Raw genomic sequence first — 7,992 nt, 5'->3', positions numbered from 1 at the left:
GTCTGTCCAGCAGTGCACGATGTCTCTGTAATGCCCTGCCAGCATGTGCCACATTTGACTTGTCTACCCTGCACGCGCTGCATGTTTCACCGACGCTGGCATCCTTCAAATATGTCGGAGAGCAAATGTTTATGTACGTTTTTGTGCTCATCACATCCTAAATACGGTGAAACCAACCGTACCTGCCACATTTTGATCCACCATTTGAAGACGAGCATACTATTTATTTACATAATTCATTTGAAAATGTTATTTCATATTATTTGAATATTTACAGGCAACAGTCAGACCTTGAGCTGTTAATATATATGTATATATGTCAGCAGCTCTCTACTAATTAGGTGGGAGCTTCTTCAGTGAGACTAAAGAGCATCTCAAGCATGGCGTCACCCCTCGCTCTCTTTCTTTGCCTCATCTTCCAAACAAAGACACATTTTGGCAAAAGGCAGAGAAAGAGACGCAAACAAATTCAACTCTGGAGATCAAACTTCTGTCTCGGCTGTTTTTTTTTTAGGCCTTTTTTTAAAGGACCGAACCGGTTAGAGCAGAGCGTTCACACTCAGTCATGCCTGTTTTGGCGCCCCCTGGTGCTCAACATAAGCATACATTATGACAAGCTGAGCAGGATTTCTTTCCATTTGTTTTGACTGCACCAACCATCAGCTGCTCTACATGCTTATTCCTCCCAGGATTGTTTTCCCCACTTGTTCTCCAGATGAGGAACACGGTTACATAAAACTCACTGTCACCAGTTATTTCATTGACATTAAATTTCCAGCAACAGGTGGTGCCTTCTGACCCTCCCCAGGAGTGTAGAAAACCTCATACTAACCCGTCCCTCAGGACCAGTAGCCAAAACTGGGCCACTCCAGGCTTCAGCTGGGTGGCAAACAAAGAGTGTCAGCAGGCGGGTGCTCCGGCCGGCGAGGGGCCGTGTGGTCGCTGCTGCACCACAGAAAGGGACGCAGAGGAAACCGGACAACCTGAGGTCTGTTTTCCACAATGAGACCAAGTGTCATCCTGCTGTTTACTCTAGAACTGAATATGTTTGCTTCATCCTCCCACATCCTGCCGTTTTACTAATGTCTTGTGAGTGAACTTTGGGCTCCTGAAACGTTTCTCATCACCAGGGTGGAGCGAGCGACGCCTCACCACGTCGGTTTTGCCATCAGAGGGGTGAAACTGGAGGAGAGGGCAGGAAATCTCAGCGCTGCAGAGCTCCTAACGCCGGGTCCGGGCTGCCTGGAGACCCTGCCCACAACATAAAGATCTCCTCCATCACAGGGCATCCGAAACCTTGTTTGGGGAAAGAGAAGACCCCGCCTCAGGAACCATTCATCTCCCAAGTGCCATTAAGAGTAACTGTGCGCTGCATCTTTCTTAAATATGAAATCATCAGTGTGGGGCAGCTGCAGGAAACCATACTGAATGTGACACATTACTGCTGATCTAATTTTCTTCTTCTCCACTCAGAACAAAATTGCATTCAAATACAAATTTAATTTGTAATGAAACCATTTCCTCTCAGTTACAGATCAAAGTGTCTGGCCAGAGGGGCAGTTTGGGAATCAGCATTGCTGGTGGGAAAGGCTCTCTGCCCTACAAAGACCATGATGAGGTAACGTTGTTATTGTCTGGCTGCCTGAATGAAGATACTGAGAAGCAGCAGCCTGGAGCACCTGATGTTTGCCTTTGTGCGCGCTGAACTTAAACAATCCACCAACAGACATGTTGTTTTCTTTCAGGGCATTTTTATTTCCAGGGTAAATAAAGGGGGGGCGTCAGAAAAGGCAGGGGTCCATGTTGGAGACAGACTGCTGGAGGTAGGCGGGGAATCATTTTTCATTCATGTTTGTCCTCTCTGTTCATGATTTCTTGTGATGTATGAATGGAAATCACACACTTACACTAAATACTGGCTGTAGGAAAGTCATCACATGCTGGAGTTCCTCTTGTGACCATTGGAGGGCGTCATAAGACCAGCAGAGACACTCAGCTGGGACCTCCCTCAGCAATAAAAGCCAATAATGTTTCTGACAAATAGAAAACGGCAGCTAAAAGTCCTAAATCATCTTTAGATTTACGCCTGTGGGGGTTAAAGCTGATTATAAATCATCATCAGTGCCTGCAGTGGGAACAGACATGCTATATTCAGAGATCCTAAGCTGCTCCCTCACCTCTGACTCCTGCTCTTACTTTCACCGGTCCTAAAAATACACCGTGACCACGGCCCATCCAGGTCGATGGCCTCAGCATGCAGGGGGCCACCCACCACGAGGCGGTCAGCGCCCTCAGGAATGCCGGGAGCTGCATCAAGATGAAAGTAGTCAGAGAGAAGCTGCAACCCAGAGAGGTGCGTGACCTGGACAGACCCCAGGATCCTCAGGACGTGACGGGAAGACAGCTGTGCAGCCAGGACGGCGCATGCCAGAGGAGCAAACAGCCGAAGACGGCGAGCGCACAAGACTGTTTGTCCAAGAAGATTGAGGCGCTTGTCTGCAACGGCAACGGCATTGTGGGTAGTTTACTCAGATCACAGCACAGACAGAACTTTCCACTGTGTTTTAGGATGATGTGATTTTCAACAAACCGGCGTTTCCAGTCATTCTTCTGTACTTTTCTCTTTTGTCTTGCTTCCTGTCTGTCAGCCTGATTTGGGGAGCGACCTGAACAGAACCATGTCTGACCTGGAGGCCCTGACGAAACATGACTCACTTCAACACGTCAAACAGACGATGACAGTAAGCAGATTTCTCAGCTCATGTTGGGTTACATAACTACATCATTATATTACACTGAATGAATGAATGAAGGAATGAATTGGTGCTATTTAAATAAAGAATGATTGATTGAGAAATAGCCTCATTGTAGCCTTTCCTGAAGGGAGTGCAGGGGGCCACATGTACACATGTACAGTAGAAGAGTGGACGTGTATATTTATAGTAATATAATAATGTTCATCCTATTATTATATATATTTATTCAGCACTTCTCAAAAACAAACGTACAAAGTGCTTTACATGGAGATAAGATATGAGCAAAAGTGAAAGAATAAAATAAACTATAATGAAAATAAGAACAGCAACAGTGATAATAAAACCATTAGAAATAAAAGAGAAGTTCATCCATCCATCCATCCAGCCGTGCAGGATGTGACCTGATTTTTCTGAGCATGTACATAACGTATCACACGACAGCTTGCTTATTTCCCCTTCTGCTGCTGTTCCCTTCTCTGGCAATCATCTGACAGATCCCGCGGATCATCCTCACTCATCCCTCTACCTCAGATGAAGATGTGGAGCTCTTGACACAGAGCCCCGGCAGAGAGCCGCTACATGACTTTGACATTCCTGACAGACGCTGTTTCGACAGCGCTTTCTACCCACCTTGACGGCGTAGAGGTACATTTGTGAAGGACACAGACTGTTATTACCCCGATCTTCTTGTTTTTCTTGGTACAGAAGCATTACTGATGGACATTAGTGTAAAACAAATGTGTTGCTGTATGTTTTTTATTGTCACCGCAAAGCTTTTTGTGTCAGATTCAACTGCTGCTAATAGTATTTTATGATACTGAAGTCATTACAGGAGACTTTATATTTTATTACAAACACCACAGTTCTGCCTGTGCAACTACACTGAAGAGAGGCTGTGACGCTCTCTAACAAAACGCAAGTCATTATGTTAAATGCAGTCAGTTAGACGAAGAATGCTGCCGGCTACCTCTACTTCACACCGCTGTGCTGTAAGTTATGGATGTGCTGGTAAATGGTGTCTGTGCCCGTGACAATGTGAAGTCCTCGAACTTTTTATAGTCTGCACCGAGATAAGACGCCACATGGCTGAACAGTCGGCACAGCAGGGGAGTCCCGCAGAGACGTCTGCCTCACATGTTCACACACCTCATGCATAAGATAAATTCAGACTAATGTGATTATTCACACCTGAAGAAGGGACCAGACTTCGCACGGGAAGAATTTATAGTCCTGCTTCCAAAGCCTAGAGTTTGCGAGCTATAGATGTCAGCACCTGCCTTGTATTATTTGACAGCTTTTACATTCCCACACTAACAACAGTTAATTGTTGAGTGTTTACTTTCTCAATAAAGTGCAAATATATTGTTCCGAGAGCTTTTCGCTTTTCTTTGAACCTTAGGACAGACGGAGACATGTGGATGTGCACACTTCCTGTGTGCAGGTGAAGGACACACACACACACACACACACACACACACACACACACACAGTATTCTGCAGTTCGGTAAATCAGCTCTGAAGAAACTCAATTTTAGCTGACAGTTTGTCAGAAAGGTGCTCGCTTGACATATTTTGAGGTTGCTGTACAAAGGTGTCTGTCTGCAGGGTGATAATAATCTGGGGAGACAACTTGTTGGAAACCACATCCAGCGTGTGAGATTCAGGACAATTACTCACCGGCCTGTCTCATGTAGAGAGAGCCGAGTCCTCTTCTGTCTCAGGGGCCGTTCATGTAAAGTCAGTGGGAGGACCGACGAGGACGAGCAGGATGTGGACTCAGTAATAAAACTGGGACTTGGGGAACTGGACTGCATGTGTGCAAATATATTTCCACATTTATTTATACTATTGTGAAAAGAAAAGTTGAATTCTCAAATAGAAACAATCTGACCAGAAGCTCATTTAAAGAGTTTTATAACAAGTGGATTCAACAGTGTTTATCTGCTCTAACAAAAGCTGCAAAGCCTATTAATCACAGCATTAACTCACTACATCAGTTTGTTCATTTCCAGGTGTTTTGCTATTGCTGTGAGGACCTTTCCATCCAAAATAAGGTAAATCCTCTGTGTCTTCACCTCCTCGCATGATGGGAGGACGTGAAGACGCAGTTCGTGTCTCATGTCTAGAGCTAGCGTTAGCCGCACAGCAATGGCTGAGAGCGAGCTGGATTCAGGTTTTCAGTGATGTGGGACCTCCACCCTCTTTAAGGGCAGGGGGGGAGGCCACCTGATCACCTGACGTCACAGCCAAATCTGTAACGAAGCGCTTTAAAAGGTGCATTTTACATAACGTGTCCCCTTTTTAAAGTGTCAAACTTTTCACAAACTTGTATTTTATTAGTCGTTTTGTTCCCTTTGGGGTGGATCTCTTTTAATATTTCACAAATATCTCATTACGTCGTGATAAATACAGAATATCTGGACAAATTATAATCAAGGCCAGATTCATTAAAACAGCGTACCGCCTTAATTAGAGACGCATCTCTGCTGGTGTTCACTAATGGGCTGACACAAGACTACATTTTGCTTTTCAGCTGAGAATCTCCTCAAGGACATGAGCAGATAGTACGTGTCACATGCTGCAACCCAGAAATCAAACCAAATATATGTGACTTTCCGCCTCTTTCGCTGACACCGGATACAAATCAAGGTGTATTAAGAGTTCTTGCTTTGAGATGTGATGCTCATTCACGTTTACAGCTGTCAGACAGCCCGTCTGGATTAATGCAGAGTCACAATCCAGCACCAGAGGTGGAATAAAGAGGAACATACAGCTGTGCTTTGTCTTGTTGTGATCTCTTGTGTGGGGAAACAGGGGGCGGGAGACGGCAGGGTGGAAACAGACAAGAACAGCTGTGACTGGAATGAAGAATGTAGTGTACTTAAAGGATTAGCGTCCACTCTCCTGGTCTGCTTTCACTCACTGATAAGGGGGCAGAGAAGTCAATGTGGCGGCAAACAAGCAAGCAAATGAATTTGTTTCAAGCCGTCTGATTGGAAATGTGCTGCGTTGTTTCTGTCACATCAGGTTTGACTCATCTGAGGGCTGAACATCTTATGTTATCTTATGTACAGCGTCCTGTATTAAAACACGAGCTGTGCTGGTTGAAATGATAAAATAATAATAAAAAGAAGAAGATGTTTCCGGTGCTGCCCTCACACAGAGCACTTTGCTTTGTTCAGCTGCCAGAGAAACAGAGTTCAGATGCTTTCATTCACTTTTCATTCAATTTCACGTCATTACAGACGGCTGCACCACGCAGTGTGAGCTCTTCACACAGCTCTGCTAAAACAGAAATGCCCCCATGGATGAGGCAATTGTCACATTAAACGGTGGTGAAAAATAAGACACTCTATGCTGCTGACTCTCCATGTATGCGCTCTTTTTCTCAGCTGTCTTTCTCCTCTGTCCAATCACCAGAATCTCCACATCTGATTTATTATGATCTGAGTTCAGATATTTGTCATGTCTTCGGCTTGATGTTTGTCTTATCACGTAGTCTTTAACATATGAGAGCCCCCCTGCTGGGAAGTGACCCATAAACACATTCACAGAGAGAAAAATGTGTTTATTTCTGAGTGAAAAGTGCTGAAGTTGAAGAAGGAGGCTTTCCAGGGACACAGAGCTGCGTCGCTCTTAGCATTGTTAGCGGTGCCCAACAGGCTGACTGCTGTCTGCAAGCTATTTGTGGCTATTATGTGTCTATAAAAGGAAATCTGCGGGGCGATACACACACCAACAGTTGTACACTTTGAACTTGACGAGACGGGCTGAAAAGTGGGTATCTTGCTTCCATTTCTGCTTTGATCAACTTTTAAAGTCTTTTGTGTTTTTTTTGTTGAAGCTGGGACATAAAAAAAAAACACCTTTGGATGGAAAAGCATTGGAAGCAGAGATGGACAGTTTGAACAAGAGTCAGGGGAAGGTAAGAGGGTCTTTTCAAAATGTGTATCAGACTAAAAAAAAAAGCTCTTCTTGGGTGAGTGATTTAAAGCTGAAGAAACACCTCTGACCTGCCTTTTTCTTACCAAGAGTTTTTTTTTTTTTTTTTTTTTTTTTACAGCAAAGCTAAATCTGACTGGAAAATGAAACCAGTTAAAAAATGTGATTTTTAACACCATCAGCGCTCCTGTTAGGCCCTCCGCCACCTGCTGCCCCCTTCCAGGCTTTCACACATAAACACTAGACGCAGTGTATACTCAGGCACAAGCTACTTGATACTTATCTTGTCATTTCCCGTCACACCAGGATGAATAAGAGTTACCAAACTGCTCGGATGGATGGATCTAAAGTGACAGGACTGAATGTAGATGCGCTTTATTAACGCTGATATGTTGAAAACTGAAATGAAACATTATATTTATTTTTTACTTTAACTTATTAACAGTGCACTGCAAAGCCACAGAGACGCGTTTATGTTACGTTACACATATATTCATGATAGAAAAGGTCTTGTAAAGGTATGTGAATAATTCTGAAATGCCACACAGGCCAATAATGCCAAACATAAATGTTATTTAATCACACTGACATTTTCCCCCTGAATGTGCTGCTACTGAAAATTGCTGTCACTGATTGAAATATGTGCATTTGTGTTAGTTTATGTCATAGTTTCTGAGAATTGTGACATTTGTTAGTAATTTGGGGAAATAACCCAGCTGGCAGTGGGTTATATTTGCACGCCCTGTCGCCCCTGGAGGGTGGGGCTGTGTGTTTGTCTGTAATTAAACTCTTCACTTAGCGACACGCCCAGCTGTTTATGCCTTTACTGTGGCACAGCGAGGCCTCCTCAGATGTGCACTTTCACGTGTGTCGTCCTCCTGCTCTGTTAAAGGAAGAGCTCGTGTGCTCGGTGTGTCGTTGCACTGAGCAACATCAGTGGGAAACACAAATGAGGGACTGTGTGAATAATGAATGTAGAGCGCTGCTTTAAACTGATGTTTTACACAATCAGGAGCAACAATGTGGTTTTATTGGAATTTGATCATCGAAAAATGCATAAAAGTGGACATGATCACTTCCTAAACCTTTAGATAACAATAAGAAATAAGAGGAATAAGATGTTTTGCCTCCAGGAGCCTGCATGCTGTTGTGTATTTGTCACTTTCTGGTTGGTCACTGTTTATGAGTGTCTCTTTAAAGATCCCCACAGAGGGTGGTCTGCTTCAGGAAATGATTTAGTACTGCTTGTACTCATTCTTTGGGATGGGTCCGGCATGCCACAAGAAATAACTGA

The sequence above is a fragment of the Pempheris klunzingeri genome, chromosome 12 (genome assembly GCF_042242105.1).
Source record: "Pempheris klunzingeri isolate RE-2024b chromosome 12, fPemKlu1.hap1, whole genome shotgun sequence".
Lineage (NCBI taxonomy): Eukaryota > Metazoa > Chordata > Actinopteri > Acropomatiformes > Pempheridae > Pempheris > Pempheris klunzingeri.
The sequence above is the reverse complement of the archived record's forward strand: the minus strand, read 5'-3'. Positions refer to the sequence as shown.